The 19,169-nt window shown below is 45.9% G+C and overlaps 1 protein-coding gene across 1 annotated transcript in view; it reads right to left on the bottom strand.

The window, feature by feature from the left end:
* Positions 1 to 19,169, bottom strand: part of FHL2 (four and a half LIM domains 2) — a 48,018-nt gene that overhangs the window by 25,832 nt on the left and 3,017 nt on the right. The gene's annotated exons all lie outside the window — the stretch shown is intronic.

Consider the following 19,169-nt stretch of genomic DNA (forward strand, 5'->3'; position numbering starts at 1 on the left):
GGAGAAAGCGCCTCCCCCACTGGATCCCAGACCCCCGAGCCCGGCCTCGGGGCTCAGCGGCACGGCCTGCGGGCGAGAGCGCACAGTAGCCCGGCCAGGACCCGGCGCGCGGGGCTGGAATTGTCCTAGCGCGCAGCCGGGGTGCAAGGTGGGCGGATGGAGGCCGAGGCAGCACAGAAGGCCCGGGGGTGGACGTGGCGCGTTCAGCAGGAGTGGGCCTCGGAGAAGGGAAGCAGTCTGGTTGATTTCTCCTGTTCGATGCTCTGTGTACCCTGATGTGTCAGCGGGTCCCCATCGTAGAATCACAGATCCCCAGCGCCATCCTGTTAGCTGTCACCTACTGAGATGTAGCTCTAACAGGGCATCTCATTGGACCCTCGCCCCTTTAAGGTAAGGGTTAACACTCCTGCTTGAGGGTAAAGACATTTCTCTCAGAGGGATCTGCTAAAGGCCTCCCGAGCAATGAATGATTCTGGCAGTGGTGATCTGACCTGGAGCCTGAGGAAGGCAAAGCCCTGTATCCAACAGGGGAGGAGATGCCCTCCGCCCAGCAGTCACTCCAGGGCCGCGGGGGCTGCGACTCGCCCCAGACCTGACCCTTCAAGATTACCTTCCCTGCTTCCTCCCTGATCCTTGAAGTTTTTCACCAAGAACCTAAGTGTGGGTTCGGACCTGACTTCTCACTAACAGTCAAAGCAGGCCTCATCTTGAAATCCAGAGCAAACTGGGTATAACAGCCTTTTCCCTCTGACAGTTAACCTAGGTTATGGTGTCAGGTGTGGTGGTTTTGTTTCTTAGTCGTGTCCCACTCTTTGCGACCCCGTGGACTGTAGCCCACCAGGCTCCTTTGTCCATGGGATTCTTCAGGCAAGAATACTGGTGTGGGTGGCCATTTCTTTCTCCAGGGGATCTTCCCGACCCTATCTCCTGTATTGGCAGGCGAATTCTTTACCCCTGAGCCACCAGGGAAGTACCATTTGTTGTCTATTTAGTTGTAAATCACAAAATGACCACCTAGGTCTGGAATGATGATCCTAAATCTTTTCAGCAAGTTGAAAAAATAATAAAACATTAATTTCTGTATTTTATCTTCCTTCTGCTTTTTTTTTGCTTAATTTTTTATTACTATATTTTTCAGCTTTCTAAGTTGAATGTTTAATTCATTTATTTTAATTTTCTTTTTGATTGATATATTTAGTTCTCTATGTTTTCTTTTAATAACTCCTTTAGTTATGCCACACAGATTCGGATATGTTTTTTCTTGATCATTTAAGAAATTCTACAGTTTAATTTTGCATTTTTCCTTTGACCTAAAGGATAGAGGACCATATTAAATGTCCCTATGGGGATGTAACCAGCAAAATCCAGCCTCTGGAAGCAAATTCACTCAGTTTCTACAGTAATATCACTCAGGAAGAAGAAGAAAAAAGAAGAAAGAAAGAAAGGAGAGAGGTGGAGGAGAAAACCAATAGATTAAAAAAATAAAACAACCAACTGCAGTGAATGGATGAAACTTATTGAGATTCTGACTCAAAGAACAAGCTGTTGAAGAAATAATTTTTCATGAGACAATCTGGGGAAATGTGATACTAACAAATGATGACATTAATAAAATAATATTAATTTATTTTAGATATGCTAATGAAATTACACACACACGTTCTTTAAGCCCTTACTTTTCAGAAATATTTACCCATGGAAAAAATACTATGTCAGGGTTGTTTCAGAATAATTTGGGATGAAGGGGATAAGTAGGACCTAATTATATACATATATATATATAGTATGTATGATATAGTATCAGCCATGGATTAATGATAACAATTGAAAAGTGGTGGAGTGTGTGTAGAAGTCCATTGTACTTGTCTCTTTGCTTACTGAATGCTTGAAATATTCAGTAATCAAAAATTTTAATTACAAATGCACATATCATTTGCCCTTAACCCAGCATTTCCCCTTAAAGTAAATTATCTTATAGGTGGACATGCTCATGTGTAAGTTCATATACACACAAGAGTAGTCAGCGTAGATCTGTTTGTCATAGCAAAATACTGGACCATGTAATAGGTTCATCAACAGGGCCTAATTCAATATCACATGGTTCCTTTTAGAATTGTTTCTATATGCAGCTGTGAAGAACAAGGTAACTGTTTATTGAATTGGCACTTTGTAAAGAGCTTCCCAGGCGGCGCTAGTGGTAAAGAAACCCCCTGCCAATGTAGGAGACAGAAGAGACAAGCATTCATTCCCTGGCTGGAGAAGATCCCCTGGAGGAGGGCATGGCAACGCACTCCAGTATTCTTGCCTGGAGAATCCCAGGGACGGGGGAGCCCGGAAAGCTACCATACATAGGGTCGCAAAGTGCGACATGACTGAAGCGACTTAACATGCGCAATAGTAACCAACCATTTGTGTTGATAAGGAAAGAAGGGAGAGACAGTATATACGTATACAATAATGGTTGTTCTGGGGCATTTTGGAGGGGTTGAGGGTCAGGAGAAGACAGACATGTTTACTATGCATCCTTTGTTTTCTTAAAAATCTCAGCTCTATAAATGCACTGTTCCTTCAAAAATAAAAATAGTTTATTTATTTGACTGCATTGGGTCTTAGTTGTGGCACACAGGCTCAATTGCCTCTCAGCACGTGGATTCTCCCGGGACCAGGGATCAAACCTGTGTCCCCTGCATTGCAAGGCAGACTCTTAACCAGTGGGCTACCAGAGAAATCCTAAAAATATTTTAAAAATTAAAGCAATGCATGTTCCTTCTTTAGGAGGAATAGGAAACAAATTTATCAAACTGAGTTATTAGAAACTCAAACATGTTTTGCCAGAAAACAAATTGAAGACGGAGGAATGCATTCTGGGCCTAATGATAGAGGTACTTTTCTGAACAACTTAAACCAGAGGACAAACCACTAAAAAATAAAATTTCACCAGGCATTCTGGGAAACTATTTTCTAAAATTCTCTCTTGTATTGAAGGAGGAAACTGACAGAACAGGCTCTATCTTGAAAGCAAGACTCCATCTTGGGCCAGATTGTGGACTTTGAGCTGTATGCCCAGTATCTATGGAAACAACATACCAACCGGAAAACCAGAGTCCCCGGAGGGAAGAGCCCCAGGGCTTGTACCTAGACTCTCTGTTGCCTAAAATAATACCCTAATTATCTGTGTAACCAAATAGAATCATACTTTCTATTATGGTTATTGGGGTATGACCACAGGCCTATTGATAATTGTCCACTGTTAACTACCTAGGCTGAAGGCAAATGAATCACGGCTTAACTTTGATTGTATCTTTCTTTTCCTTTGTTCAGACTAGTTTCAGGGAATCAGGGGAGGTGGGTTTGGGCAGGTACATTTAAGGTATATAAGGTTTTCACAAAACTGGTTGAAGTCCTTGGCTAAGAGGAGACTCTGCCTTGGGCCCGCCAGTGTAATGAACTGCACTCCACTACTGCATTGTCCTCCTGAGTGAGTTTGTTTTCCAGAACTTGTGGCTACAGCAGAACATCATTGTACAGTTGTTTTATCCATGTTGGAGGATATTGGTTCCATGACCCCTTAGAACTCCAAAATCCAAGGATGCTTAAGTTCCTTATATAAAATGCTTATACCCTCCTGTATACTTTAAATCATCTCTGGTTTACTTAACAGGGCTTCCCAGGTGGCTCGGTGGTAAAGAATCCACCTGCCAATGCAGGAGACACGAGTTCAATCCCTGGGTGGGGAAGATCCCCTGGAGAAGGAAATGGTAACCCGCTCCAGTATTCTTGCCTGGAGAATCCCACGGACAGAGGAGCCTGGCGTGCTGCTGCAGTCCATGGGTTCCCAAAGAGTGGACATGACTTAGCAACTGTAAAACAACAGGATTATTTATAATACATAGACTATGTAACTAGTTGTAAATGCTATGTATCTAGTTATCAGCCTGGCAATTCAGTTTTCGCTTTTGGAAACTTTCTGAGATTTAATTTATTTTAAGTATTTACCATCTGAGGTTGGTTGAATTTTCAGATGCTGAACCCTTTGATAAGGGGCCAGCTGTAATCCCAGGACCTGACTGTAACACATGGCGCATGGTAGGTGCTTACTAAATAAAGAATTTGAATTAATGGATGGATCATAGAAGAACTATAATAGGTAACATCTCTCATTTTGTAATTTGTTAGTTCATAGTATAGCCGATGGAATATTATAGAGAACAGACCACTGGCATCAGACCCTACTTTGAACCCCTGTCCTACCTGTGACCGGCCCGGCAGCCCCAAGCAAACACAAAACCCTAGACCTCAGTTTGCTCATGTGTAAGACAGATCGGTGACGTATTATTTGCAAAACTGTTGGGAAGATCCCTTGACATGGTGCCCATGAACCACTTCCCAGTAGTACACACTTGGCACATAGTAGGCCCTCAGTAAACACTAGCTTTTATTCCATGGCTAAAGGAGAGATGACTCCAGGAGAAGAAGGGAATGTGAAGGTGGTTAAATGGTACAATTTTTTTTTTTCAGTAAGTTCCCAACATATGAACTAATTCCGTTCTGAGAGCACATTCGTAAGTCCCGTTTGTTTCTAAGTCCAAAGTTAGCCTAGGTACCCACATAACATAATCGGCTATAGAGCACTGTACTGTCGTAGGTTTGTAATACTCTTCACACAAATAATGCATGAAAAACACAAAAAATAGAAGCATTTTTCATCTTATGGTTGAGTACCTTGATAAGTACAGTAGTACCAGCTACATCACCACGGCTTTGACGCTTGCTTCCAGACATCCTGGCCTTCAAATAAAGACACTGTATGACTCTTCTCTGTACAGAACCAAGTAAAGTGCACAAAAGCACAACCATTTGTAGAGGACGCACGCACATGACAACACACGCCAGGCGTGCAAACCAAGTCACGTGACTGGACGTGTGAACGCACGCTCACACCTTTGAAATTTTGTAACTTGAAGGTTTGTATGTAGGGGACGTGCTGCGTGAGATAAATGAGTCCTGGGGATCTGACGTGCAGCACAGTGACCACGGTTAACAGCGCTGTGTGGTGTACTTGAACGAAACACGGTGCACACAAGAGAGGTCGGGACTTAAAAGTTCTTGTAAACGGAAACTTAGAAGTGCTGTTTACAAGAAAAACTGTGAGGTGAGGGATGTTAACTCAACTTACTGTGGCCATCACTTCACAATATATGCCAATGTCAAATCACACTGAAAGTAATATAAGGTTATATGTCAATTGCATCTCCACAAACAAAAATCAGGAAACAGACTTCATTCTTGTCGGAAGGAAGGATGACACTGTAGATCCTGCTTTCAAGATAAAAGACTGTCTTTTTGAGAGAACAATTCTCTGATATAGATCTGAGTTGAGTGCATAGAAGGACAAAATTAAGAAATTCCCTCTCCTCAGAGAGGGATTCTGTGGCAATGCGGATGGGTCATTTAGCTTGTTCTTGGGTTTATTTCGCTTCTCCTGAAATCCTGCCCCAGCCAACACCGCAGAGCTTTGGGAGAGGCACAGAGAGGAATGCAAAGGAGAGGGAAGGCATTGTGGGGCTGTCGTTGTTTAGTCGCTCAGTCGTGTCTAACTCTTTGAGACCCCAAAGACTTCAGCCCGCCAGGCTCCACTGTCTAGGGATTCTTCAGGGAATCTTCCTGACCCAGGAATCAAACCTTCGTCTTCTGCATTGGCAGGCAGGTCCTCTACTGTTGAGCCAGCAGGGAAGCCCAGCCAGTGGTCCTCTGGGTGATCTGGAACCAGAAGCATTAGGATCACTGGAAACTTGGTGAAAGGAAACTTCTTAGGCGGGTTCTGTTTGAACAAGCCTCCAGTGGTACTGACGACTGCTCATGCTTTGAGGTGAAACGCTCACCAAGAACTCCTATCTCTGGACTCAGTAATTTACCAGAGACTTTTATGGGGGGCGGGGAGCATCGACTAATCACAGACCAGGCCCAGGGACTCGGATCCAAGTGCAAGTACCACTTAGGCAGGTAGGCATGGCTTGTGAAGGAAGTACAAGGTGCAACCCGTACCGGCAATAAGTTCCAGATGCGGCTAGATGATGCAAACGCTGAAGCTGAGCTCTCTCCTCCTGACCCCTAGAGGAGGGCCAGCTTCCAGACAGTGGGCCCACTCAGACCTCTGTGGCACCCTCTCCCTCACCCCCACCAGGAGGAGAGGGTTAGTCACCCTAAACCACCATCTCAACAGAGATCTTCAAAGTAGATTAAAGAGATATTTCTCACTGGCAGTTGGTTCCACCCACGGCAACCTGGGGCAGGAAGCTGCTGGATGATCTGCCCCTGATTCAGAGGTAATCATCTGTAATTGCCTCGTGGTTGGACAGGGAGTAAGTGTCTCAGAACTAAAGGCTGGCCCTGCTCCCAGGAGGGGAGGGGAGGGGAGAAGGGAGGAGCGGGGAGGAAGAAGGAGAGGGGAGGGGAGCAGGCTCAGGAGGCAGGGCCTGTGGCCGTTCAGGGCACTGGTGCTCCCTCTTCCTGAAATCACAGGAAACCCTCTCTGGGACCTGGCCCCACAGGCGGGGTAGCACACTGCCGGTGCCCCTGAGCTGGTGGAGCAAAAGGAAGGAACCTGGTCAGGTTACAGTGGTTCCACATAGCTCACTCCTGAAGGACCCGTGTTGTTCCTGTGCCTGGCAGTCGGTCAGAAAAAGCTCAGCTCTCCCAGGTGGCTCAGTGGTAAAGAATCCACATGCCAACGCAGGAGATTCGGGATCGATCTCTGGGTCGGGAAGATCCCCTGGAGGATACCACTCCAGTAGTCTTGCCTGGGAAATCTCCTGGACAGATGAGCCTGATGGGCTGCAGTTCAGGGAGTTTCAAAGAGTCTGGATGGGACTGGCATACAGCATAGGTGGGCATAAAAGATAGACACTGCCCCTACCCCTTCCTAACCACCCTCTGGCTAGGAAGAAAGATGCTTGCTTTCCCACATCCTATTTCTTCACACTCCCCTTTCCATAAACTGACTTACTGGGTGCAAACAGTCAGTATGTAAAGCAGGGGGTCCCCAACCTCACCCTGGATGTCCACGGCAAGACCATCTTCCATGAAATCGGTCCCTGATGCCAAAAAGGTTGGGGACTGCTGCCGTAAAGCCCCTAGACATGTCTGACTTGGATCAACAAGCAGTGCCAGGATCGAACTTTGCATCGTTGGTTGGTTCCTGCGTGTTTGAGCAGCTGACACAAGTCCCCGGGAGCCTTGCTAAGTCAGGAGGAACTGCCTCTGTCTGAGGCTTAATATCCAGCGAGAGGAGGCCATCATACCGCGGCTCCTCTGGGTTCACCTGAGAGCAGGAAATGCTGGGCTGTGATGGATGAAGCTATTTGTACTCTAGGCCCAGAAGAACTCTGCTTCTTTTTTTTCCTTTGGGATCATTTCTTCTCTGATTCCAGCCCTTTTCTGTAGCAATCCATTCACCTCTCTGCATGCTGTGCTCAGTTGATTCAGTCATGTCTGACTGTTTGCAACTCTATGGACTATTGCACACCACAGACTCCTCTATCCATGGGATTTGCCAGGCAAGAATACTGGACTGGGCTGCCATGCCCTACTCCAGGAGATCTCCCCAACCCAGGGATTGAACCAGTGTCTCTTATGTCTCCTGCATTGGTAGGCAGATTCTTTACCCACTGAGCCACCTGGGAAGCCCCGTTTCACCTCTCTGCTTGCCAGCAATTGTTTTTTTCCGTGTGTCTGTTAGTCTAGAATCTATTTAAAGGATATATACATATCCTAGGTCTGTGCAAACCTGGCAAAACCCTGTTTTAAAGGCACCATGTCAGGGTCCCCCAAAGCACTTTACCTGCAGCCTCTGATGATCCTTCCTGGCATCCCTGCCAAGGGGGCCCCTCATGCCTCACTTGTTTCTCAGAATGTCGATTTTAAACCACACTGAAATCACAATTGTTCTTTGTGAAGTAACTTTATGAGTCAACACTAAAACTTTAAAATCCCAACGTTCTTTTGTACTATTTCCGCCTAGATCAGGGTCATTAACAGAAAACCTGTGGCCTAGCCAGGAAGAGCCGGGTGCCAGGCCCTGGGGGGCGCGGAGGTGGGTAGGAATGGGCAGGGCTCCAAGCCAGGAGCTCTGATGGAGGATGTGTGTATATGACCTCAGGCAAGAGACCTTCACTGGAAAAGACCCTGATGCTGGGAGGGATTGGGGGCAGGAGGAGAAGGGGGCGACAGAGGAGGAGATGGCTGGATGGCGTCACCCATTCGATGCACATGAACTTGGGCAAATTTCAGTAGATAGTGAAGGACAGGGAAGCCTGGCGTGCTGCAGTCCATGGGGTTGCCAAAAGTCAGACACGACTAAGCGACTGAACAGTAAGAGACGCCCTCAACCCCACCTGACCTGTGAGACAAAGAATATACCACTCACTTCTTACCTTAAAGGGTTAATCTAGTTTTTCTTCAACTCATTTTCATGGCTAATCAATAACTGAAAGATTTCTATAATGTCTCCCATGAGTGGCTCTTCACCAAATTTGAATATAACAAAGAATTGTATTTTAAGTTGATTACTGTTCTTCTAAATAAAACAAGTTAAGGACTATTTTCCACCTCTTTCAGAAAGTGCTTTGACTCCAGACCTCAGAGCCATGGCAGGGCTTTCTGAAACAGCCAAGCTTCTTTCTACATCATTGCAACAGTAGACTGTTCAAAAACCAGGAAAAGATTTTCTAAAACATCTGACCTTCAGCCTCGCCTTGAAGGGACTCTTTGTCCCCCAAAATGTCTTTTAAAATTCTGGTCCGACCTTACTTCGTAAATATTTTTGGAAACTTCTGTCCAGTTAGATGCTGAGCAATTACCCTATAATCGCACAAGATTGGTCACAAGACTCCTGCAGGGATGCGCCAGGAGCAAGTTACTGTCAGGCGTCCAAACGTTCATCTCACTGTCCTAGCATTCAAGGTGCTTCCCTCCCTCCCTCTCTCTCTTCCTTCCTTCCTTCTTTTCCTCCTTCCTTTCTTTGTTTCCCCTTCTTCCCAGCAGTTGAAGTTCTCTTTTCACCTGGCAGGTGGCCTTGCCATACACAGGCTCCCTGACCTCTTTAAACTTGCATGGGCTCAAATCCATCTTCCTCCCTTTTTTTGGTGGTGCATATGAGTATTGGGTCCCTCGGGTCCCCAGGACTTGCGGCAAGCAGTTGAAGGAAACGCTGAGAATCAATGGATGTCCACTTGATATCCCGGATTCACCAACACCGTTCAACACGTTTTCTTTTCTTTCTTGCTCTTATTTATTTATTTATTTATTTTTGACTGCCGTTGTGATGCCTGTTTGGCAGAGGAAGGTGAGATGGGTATGGATTCAGATTCAGGGTCTGGGAGGATTCTTTTCTGCCTGAAACTCCAGGAGGGGAGGCGGTGTGAGGTGGGCCTTGCAGTCAAGATGATGGAGTGGAGCAGAGCAAGGGTGGGAGTCTGTGGTGGCCAGGGTGACTGTGGGGTCCCTCCTGGGGGGGTCAGGAATGGCAGGAAAAGCCTTGGCACCCAGTGAAGGGGCTGCAGGGGCCTGCTGCAATGGATGCATGAAGGGACAGTGTTGGCAAGACAGACAGACAGAAGTGAGGGAAGGAAGGTGGGAAGGTGGCCAGAGCAAGTGAAAGGAAGCTTCCACTGGGGAAGTGGGAGAGGGCTGCTTTAGCTGCTTCATTTTTTTAAGACTTTTTTTTTTTTTTTATGTGGACCATTTTTAAAGCCTTTATTGAGTTTGTTACAATATTGCTTCTGCTTTATGTTTTAGTTTTCTGGACAGGAGACATGTGGGATCTAGCTACCCGACCAGGGATCAAACCAGCAATCCCTGCACTGGAAGCAGAAGTCTAACCACTCGACCACCAGGCAAGTCCCATGGCTGCTTCATTTCTGAGGGCAAATAAGGCCACTGTTCACAAGCGATGTCTGGAAATCAGGGTGGTTTCTGAGGATGAGATGGTTAAATAGTCTCACCGACTCAATAGACATGAATTTGAGCAAACTCCAGGAGATAGTGAAGGACAGGGAAGCCTGGTATGCTGCAGTCCTTGGGGGTCACAAAGAGTTGGACACAACTTAGTGACTGTATCCGAGGACAAAGCGGAAGTTACCCCAAATCTCCCCACACCTTAGCTTCACACTCAGCTCCAGCCTTTCCAAGCAAGGCCAGGACACTGTAAGCCCAGTGGGAGAGCAGCTGAGGAAAAAAAGAGGGCATCTACCAGCTTGGAGCAGCCTCGAGTTCATGGTGACTTACATCTTTGTTGAACGAAATGGTGAATACAGTTATGCCCAGGACCAACCAGGTTAGTTCACACTTGGTCTGCTCTTACAGAGACCTATTTAGGAAGCTAGTAAATCATGTGATACTATTTTTGAAGTGCCTATGGAGGACTCTTCACCCAAGAAAGAGGAGGCAGAGAGGGGATGAAAGATCCACCTGCAGCATTCCAGTTCCATCTGGCCTCCCCCGGGGTCCAGAGCCGCCTGGAAGTGCCCCACTGTGCTTTTCCAATGCGCAGATAATTCAGCTCAGCTCTCTCCTCTGCCAAGAGGACAAGCTGACTCCTGCCTGGTTCAGCTTGTGAATGATTGTTCAAAAATTTGTGAAGTGTCCTGGAATTTGGCACTGCTTCGATATTAAAAGCTCAGATGACATCCTTCTCAGAGCCGTTGGATTGAAGGTGGGGGGAGGCAAGAGGAAGTGATTGAGCAGGAACTTGCTGTTTGCCAAGTGAGTCATCCTCAGCAAGCCACTGAGATGAATAAAGCCTGGGCTATCGCTCCCAGAGCCCACAGTCCAGTGCGACTGGAAAGGAGGGTGCCAGCGTGGTAGAGATGAAATCCCAATACAATCCCATCTGGGTTAAGATACAGGAAGCGTATCCCACCCCTGGGTATATATTCAAAAGGGTCGAAAGCAGAGTCTAAAGAAACACTTGCGTGTTTATAGCAGCAGAGTTCCCAACAGCCAAGAGATGGGAGCAACTCCAAGATTCATAGTGCTCAGTGGCTCAGTTGTGTCTCTTTGCTGACCCCATGCACTGTAGCCCGCCAGGCTCCTCTGTCCATGGGATTCTCCAGGCAAGAATACTGGAGTGGGTTGCCATTTCCTCCTCCGAGTATTCACCAGCAGATGAATACATAAACCAAATATGGTCTATACAAACAGTGGAAGATTATCCAGTCTTGAAAAGGAAGAGAATTCCGTTCATGAAAAGCTACAACACAGATGAACCTTGAGGACGTTGCTGTGCAGATGTGTGCACTCAGTCCTGTCCGACTCTCTGCGACCCCATGGAGTGTAGCCTGCCAGGCTCCTCTGTTCATGGGATTTCCCAGGCAAGAATAATGGAGTGGGTTGCCATTTCCTCCTCCAGGGGATCTTCCCAATCCAGGGATTGAACCTGTGTCTCCTGCATCTCCTGCATTAACAGGAGGATTCTTTACCACTGATCCACTGAGGAAGACCTTAAGAACATTATGCTCAGTGAAATAAACCAGTCACAAAAGGAAAAATGCTGAATGATTCTACATATAGGAGGGATCTACAATATTCAAATTTATAGAGGCAGGAAGTAGATGGTGGATGTCGGGGGATGGGGAGAGAAGAGGACAGGGAGCTGTTTAATGAATATAGAGTTTCAGTTTTGCAAGAAGAAAATGTTCTCCAACTTTGTTGTACAACAATGTGAATATTTCTAACACTACTACAGTGTACACTTATAACCAAAGATGGTTAAGAAAAATTACAGAAAAGTGCATTCATAGAAAGTGATGAGAATACAAAAGGCCCTTAGCCCAATCTGAGGGTCTGTGATGGCTAATTTTATGTGTTAAGTTGGTGGGACCACAGGCTGCCCAGATATTCAGTTAAACATTATTCTGGGGGGTTTTGGATGTGATGAGTATAGGAACCTGTAGAGTTAATCAGCTTGCCCTCCCTATGGGGGATAGATCCCATCCTACTGGTAGATACCATCAGACTGACTGAAGGTCTGCAGAGACCAAAAAGGCTGCCTCTGTCCTGAGGAGGAGACAATTCTTTTTGCATGATGACCTTCAAGCTGGGACATCAGTAGTCATCTCGCTTTTGTACTAGACCTGAAACACAGGCTCTCTTGGGGTGTAATCTGTCAATTCAGTCTTCGGGGCTGGGGACTTCTCGGGCTTCATAAGCACATGGGCCATTTTTTTTCCCCCAATAATAAATCCCTGGAGATTTATTTCTGGAGAATGCTGACTGACTGAGACATGGTCCTGGAGGAGACCTCTGGATGGACCTCTGGAGGAGATGTCATTGGATCTGAGTCTTGACAGTCGGGCACAAGGTGGCCAGTTGGCTGACAAAAACAGGGCACCGAGGTCCCCGTGGCACGTCAAGCGTGACGCAGCCAGGAAAGAGGCTGAGAGTTCAGGCAGGCTATGGAAATCCCAAGTGCCACCTCAGGGAGTTTTATCCTGTGGGTGAGGGTTTCCCACTCTGGTCTATAGATACCAGTGTCAACATGGCCTCACCCAAGACACACACCAGTGAGCACTCAAGGCTGAGATCAGAAAGGGCTGGTCATTCCCAGGTTAAATGAGTCTCTAGCTGGTGATCACAGCTGCCTCTGCAGAGGAGACTGAGCCTGGAGATGGGGAAGGAATCACTTTTCACTGCATCAAGTCCCCCACATACAACCTTCAAGTTGAGAATTTTCAAAGATGTGAATGTGTGTTTACGTATCCAGTCACATAAGTTAGTTCACACGTCTGGTGTACATTGTCACATGCATGCATCCTCTATAAGTGCTAAAATCACAGCATCCAGTCCCATCACTTCATGGCAAATACATGGGGAAACAATGGAAACGGTGACAGACTTTATTTTCTTGAGCTTCAAAATCACTGCAGATCGTGCCTGCAGCCACGAAATTAAAAGATTCTTGCTCCTCAGAAGAAAAGCTATGACAAACTTAGTTCAGTTCAGTTGCTCAGTCGTGTCCAACTCTTTGCAACCCCATGAACCGCAGCACACCAGGTCTCCCTGTCCATCACCAACTCCCGGAGTTCACCCAAACTCATGTCCATCGAGTCGGTGATGCCATCCAACCATCTCATCCTCTGTCGTCCCCTTCTCCTTCTGCCCTCAATCTCTCCCAGCATCGGGGTCTTTTCAAATGAGTCACCTCTTCACATCAGGTGGCCAAAGTATTGGAATTTCAACTTCAACATCAGTCCTTCCAAAGAACACTCACGACTGATTTCCTTTAGGATGGACTGGTTGGATCTCCTTGCAGTCCAAGGGACTCTCAAGAGTCTTCTCCAACACCACACTTCAAAAGCATCAATTCTTCGGTGCTCAGCTTTCTTCACAGTCCAACTCTCACATCCATACATGACTACTGGAAAAAACATAGCCTTGACTAGACAGACCTTTGTTGACAAAGTAACATCTCTGCTTTTTAATATGCTGCCTAGGTTAGTCATAACTTTCCTCCCAAGGAGTAAGTGTCTTTTAATTTCATGGCTGCAGTCACCATCTGCAGTGACCTTGGAGCCCCCCAAAATAAAGTGGGGCACTGTTTCCACTGTTTCCCCATCTATTTGTCATGAAGTGATGGGACTGGATGCCACGACAAACATAGACAGCATATTAAAAAGCAGTGACATCACTTTGCTGACAAAAGTCTGTCTAGTCAAAACTATGGTTTTTCCAGTGGTCATGTATGAATGTGAGAGTTGGACCATAAAAAAGGCTGAGCACTGAAGAATGAATTCTTTTGAACTGTGGTGTTGGAGAAGACTCTTGAGAGTCCCTTGGACTGCAAGGAGATCCAACCAGTCCTTCCTAAAGGAGATCAGTCTTGAGCGTTCATTGGAAGGACTGATGTTGAAGCTGAAACTCCAATACTTGGCCACCTGATGCAAAGAGCTGACTCATTGGAAAAAGCTCGGATGCTGGGAAAGATTGAAGGCAGGAGGAGAAGGGGAGGACAGAAGATGAGATGGTTGGATGGCATCACCGACTTGATGGACATGAGTTTGAGCAAGCTCTGGGAGATGGTGAAGGACAGGGAAGCCTGGCGTGCTGTAGTCCATGGGGTTGCAAAGACTCAGACACAACTGAGCAACTGAACAGCAAATAGAGTACAATAGTATGACATCTTTATTTCAAGCCCAGGATGTCCAGAAACATGTGTAGAAGTAGCAGTGATGTAACTGGTACTACTGTTCTTTTAGAGGTATTGGACTATAAGATTAACGATGCTTCCCTTATTTTTTGTGTTTGCTTTTTAATGTATTATTTATATGAAGAGTGTTATGAATCTGTTACAGTACAGTATTTTATAGCAGATTTTGTAATTGGGTGCCTAGGCTAACTTGTTCAGACTTAAGGAGCAAGTTGAACTTACAAACGCACCCTTAGAACTCGTTCGTTGCAGGGGATTTATCGTATTCCTCCTTCTGTACCTTTTGAATTTTGCAACCATGTTCATTGATATCTACTCAATAAAATAGAATAATGAATGAAAATTCCTGTTATCAGAGCAAAGACAATTGAAATAGTCTTTAAAGAATAAAATTTATTAATGCCTTTAAAGAGAGAAAGAAGGATTTCCTGGTGACTCAGTGGTAAAGAATCCACCTGCCAGTGCAGGAGACAGGTTTGATCCCCGATCTGGGAAGATCCCGCATACCATGGAGCAACTAAGCCCATGCTCCACAACTATTGAGCCTGTACTTTAAAGCCTGTGCTCTGCAACAAGAGAAGCCAGCAAAAAGACAACCTGCTCACTGCAACTAGAGTACCCCCAACCCCTGCAACTAGAGAAAAGCCCATGCAGCAACAAAGACCCAGAACAGCCAAAAAAAAAAAAACCAAAAACTGGAGCCTATTATACAGAGTGAAGTAAGCCAGAAGGAAAAACACCAGTACAGTATACTAACGCATATATATGGAATTTAGAAAGATGGTAACAATAACCCTGTGTACGAGACAGCAAAAGAGACACTGATGTATAGAACAGTCTTATGGACTCTGTGGGAGAGGGAGAGGGTGGGAAGATTTGGGAGAATGGCATTGAAACATGTAAAATATCATGTATGAAACGAGATGCCGGTCCAGGTTCGATTCCCGATACTGGATGCTTGGGGCTAGTGCACTGGGACGACCCAGAGGGATGGTATGGGGAGGGAGGAGGGAGGAGGGTTCAGGATGGGGAACACATGTATACCTGTGGCGGATTCATTTTGATATTTGGCAAAAATAATACAATTATGTAAAGTTTAAAAATAAAATTAAAAAATAATAAAACCAGCTTGAACATCAGGAAAAAAAAAAAAAAGAGAGAGACAAAGAAAGTGATTCCACAATAGGCAGTGGAATAATCTGTTTGCAAGAACAAAAACTGTCTGTGAAAACTACATTAGTCTGTATTGGGAAAATAAGGTTGATGAGCTTTTGTTCCTAAAATAGATCACAACAACAAAAAATAGTCGCCGAAGCAAATTCCTTACAGGCACAAGAGATTCCAGCTCCCCTGAAGGATTCCTCTGTGGTCTTCACCCAGGTGGAGCAGCAGGGGTCACTGGCAATAAGGATACATCCTGTACAGTCCCATTGTCTAGATTATTTAAGCCCAAACATGTGCTTCTGACAAAGTGCTTCACAGGATGGGGTAGGTGAGGGACATTAAGGGAGCTGAAACTCCATGTGTGCAATCATATTTAACCAATTTCAAGTTTAATTAAGCCAGTTATCCTCAACCTTTATTCTCAGAACCCCTTCACTCACTCTAATATTATTCAGGATCCCAAAGGAGAGCTTTTGTTTCTGTGAGTTAGTCCTATAGCTTTTTTCTTTTTTTAACTACATTAAAAATTAAAATGGAGAAACAAAAAGTTAATTCATTTAAAAATTACAAAGGGACTTCTCTGGTGGTCCAGTGGTAAGACTTCACTTTCCAGATGGGGAGGAGGGCTAGTTAGGGAGTTTGGGATGCATGTACACACAGCTGTATTTAAAATGAATAACCCGCAAGGTCCTACTCTACAGCACAGGGAACTCTGCTCAATGTTACGTGGCAGCCTGGATGGGAGGGGAGTTTGGGGGAAGAAAAGATCCATGTATATGTATGGCTGAGTCCCTTTGCTGTGCATCTGAAACTATCATGACATTGTTAATCAGCTATAGCCAATATAAAATAAAAAGTTAAAAAAATAAAATAGATAGCCAAGAAGGACCTACTGTATAGCAAAAAAAAAAAAAAAAATCTGTTTGCAAATCTCTTTCATGTATCAGTCTTAATAGAAGATAGCTGGATGGCTGGGGGGGGTCTCATACCTGCTTCTACATTTCATCTTTTGAGAGATGTGTTTACAGTCAAAGTATAGTGCAGCTTCACACAGATATATCGTTGGAAAAGAGAGCTGTTGCATATCCATCTCAGGTACTTGTCAACATAAACTTTTACTTCTGAATTTCCCCTGTGGCTCAATGGTAAAAATCCACCTGCCAATGCAGGAGATGCAGGAGACATGGGTTCAGTCTCTGGGTCAGAAGATCCCCTGCATGAGGAAATGGCAACCCACTCCGGTATTCTTGCCTGGGAAACCCCATGGACAGAGGAGCCTGGCGGGCTACCGTCCATTGGGTTGCAGAATGGACATGACTGCGTAAAAACACAACACAACACAATGATGAGCACGCACATCACTGGTGAGAGTAACAAACTATAACTAATTCCCTGCTTTCCTAAGTTGGTGTTAAGGTGGACGTGGAGATGAAGGTCACGTGTGCACACACGTGGGAATGCCTGGGGCTGGCGTTCATGGACAGTGCTGCTTCTCAGAGAAGATAGAGCATGGAGGAAGCAAAACCGAGACGTGAACCCTGGGTCACGAACGAGGACGGACTATTTTTTTTCTTCAGTCTCCTCATGTTTTGATTCACCTTTTCATTACAGGATGATAGCTCTAGATTAGACATGAATCTATAGCCACTTAAAACCATCAAGACTATTAAAATAAAATTTGTACCAATTTCCTTTCGCCCAAACAGATGTGACTTATCTCTGACAACAGAATGCCCCAGATGAAAGAAATCTCAGTGAAATTACATACGGTCTGCAGTTTAAGATTGAAGAAGGCAATGGCACCCCACTCCAGTACTCTTGCCTGGAAAATCCCATGGATGGAGGAGCCTGGCGGCTACAGTCCATGGGGTCGCTAAGAGTCAGACATGACTGAGCGACTTCACTTTCACTTTTCACTTTCACTTTTCACTTTCACTTTTCACTTTCATACATTGGAGAAGGAAATGGCAACCCATTCCAGTGTTCTTGCCTGGAGAATCCCAGAGACGGGGGAGCCTGCTGGGCTGCCGTCTATGGGGTCACACAGAGTAGAACACAACTGAAGCGACTTAGCAGCAGCAGCAGCAGCAGTTTAAGATAGTAATCAAATTATGTCTCGAGGGTGATTTTTGTGTCCTCTTTATTTGATGACTGATTGAGACAATAATTGTCTGGATGGGTTATTCTATGGGTTGCATTGATCAAGATACCAAAATCTTTGCAGTCTGACTGTTTTTCATGTGACTTCTCCATTCAGTAGACACTGTGTTCCCCAGGTGGCTAGGGAACTATGGTGAGGTCTTCCACAGCAGGGCTTTAATTTTTCTCTGTCACTTCTTGCCCTTTACCTGCAGTTCAGATGGGCCAGATCCAGGCAGTGGTGTCCCTGGGCCCCTCTTCCCTCCCTTTCTCTGATCTTCGCTCCCAGAGGAGTAAAGATGCTTCTATATTTTGCCACAGAACTAGGTAGCTGCCAGAACTGGGCTTTCTTGGTGGCTCAGACAGTAAAGACTCAGCCTTCCATCTAGGGGACTCAGACCCAGGCTCTGGGTCAGGAAGGTCCCCTGGAGTAGGAAATGACAACCCACCACAGTATTCTTGCCTGGAGAATTCCATGGACAGAGGAGTTTGGCAGGCTCCCGTTCATGGGGTTGCACGGACAAGACTGAGTGACTGACACTTTCACTTTTCAGGTAGTTCCCGAGACCTGGATGCTAGGAAAGTCCGGGAGAGCAACAGGGCTCCAACACAGGCCATGGGGCAGCTCACTGAAGCCTGGACACAGGAGCTCAACTGTCAGCTATTCAGAAGCCACTCGAGGATCTCAAAAGCATATTTCACGACACTTGACAAATATAACTCCTCCTGTTTAGAGGAGAAGAGAGGAAGTGCTTGCTGAGCCTTAGGGTGTGTACACCATATTCCTGCAGTGGGAGGTTGCTTGTCCCCATGTCCTGCGCCTCTGGGGAGAGGGCTGCTTCCTCTTTAGCAGAAGGGCCCCACCATCACACCATCGGCTTCCATTGTGGATGTGTTCTACCATCTGTTATTGGTCAAAGTCCCCTGGGTTTTGGAAATAGACATTCTCTAGTTCCACCAGAAAGAGGGAGAGGGAATTCCCTGCCTTCTGAAAGGCGACACACTCTCTGTCTTGGTCACTTACCACCATCCTCAGCCCCACCCTGAAAAAGTCAGTATTCATTTTTGAGATAGAAAACCAGTAGCAAAGTTTCCGTGGTGGTAAAGAATCTGCCTGCCAATGCAGGAGACACAGGTGTGATCCCCAGTCTGGGAAAGGACGCCGTGGAGCAACTAAGCCCATGCACCCCAACTACTGAGCCTGTGCTCTAGAGCCCGGGAGCCACAATTGCCAGAGCTCATGAGCCCCAGAGCCTGTGCTCTGCAATAAGAGAAGTCACTGCAATGAGACGTCCAACAACACAACAAAACGTAGCCCCAACTCACTGCAGTGAGAGAAAAGCCCGTGCAGCAACGAAGACCTAGAACAGCCAAAAATAAATAAAGTTATAAAAAAGGAAAAGCCATTGCATCTAAGTTACCTAAACCAAGAAACAAAGCTCCATAACTCAAGGCAAGAGTAACCAAAATCAGAATGAGAAACACATGGCCAAGAATGAGACCAGCACGTCTATTAAAATACTTTGGCAGTGTGCTTCTTCCTCCTCCCAGACAGCCTGCTCCCTTCAGCTCTGCACCCGCTCTTCTCCCTTCCCCTGGCCAGCAGTCACACAAAAGGCAGTCTTTGATGTGGGGGTAACCCATGAGCACACCCCCCACCCCA

Source organism: Bison bison, unplaced genomic scaffold (assembly GCF_000754665.1).
Source record: "Bison bison bison isolate TAMUID 2011002044 unplaced genomic scaffold, Bison_UMD1.0 scf7180017864508, whole genome shotgun sequence".
NCBI classification, from domain to species: Eukaryota; Metazoa; Chordata; class Mammalia; order Artiodactyla; family Bovidae; genus Bison; species Bison bison.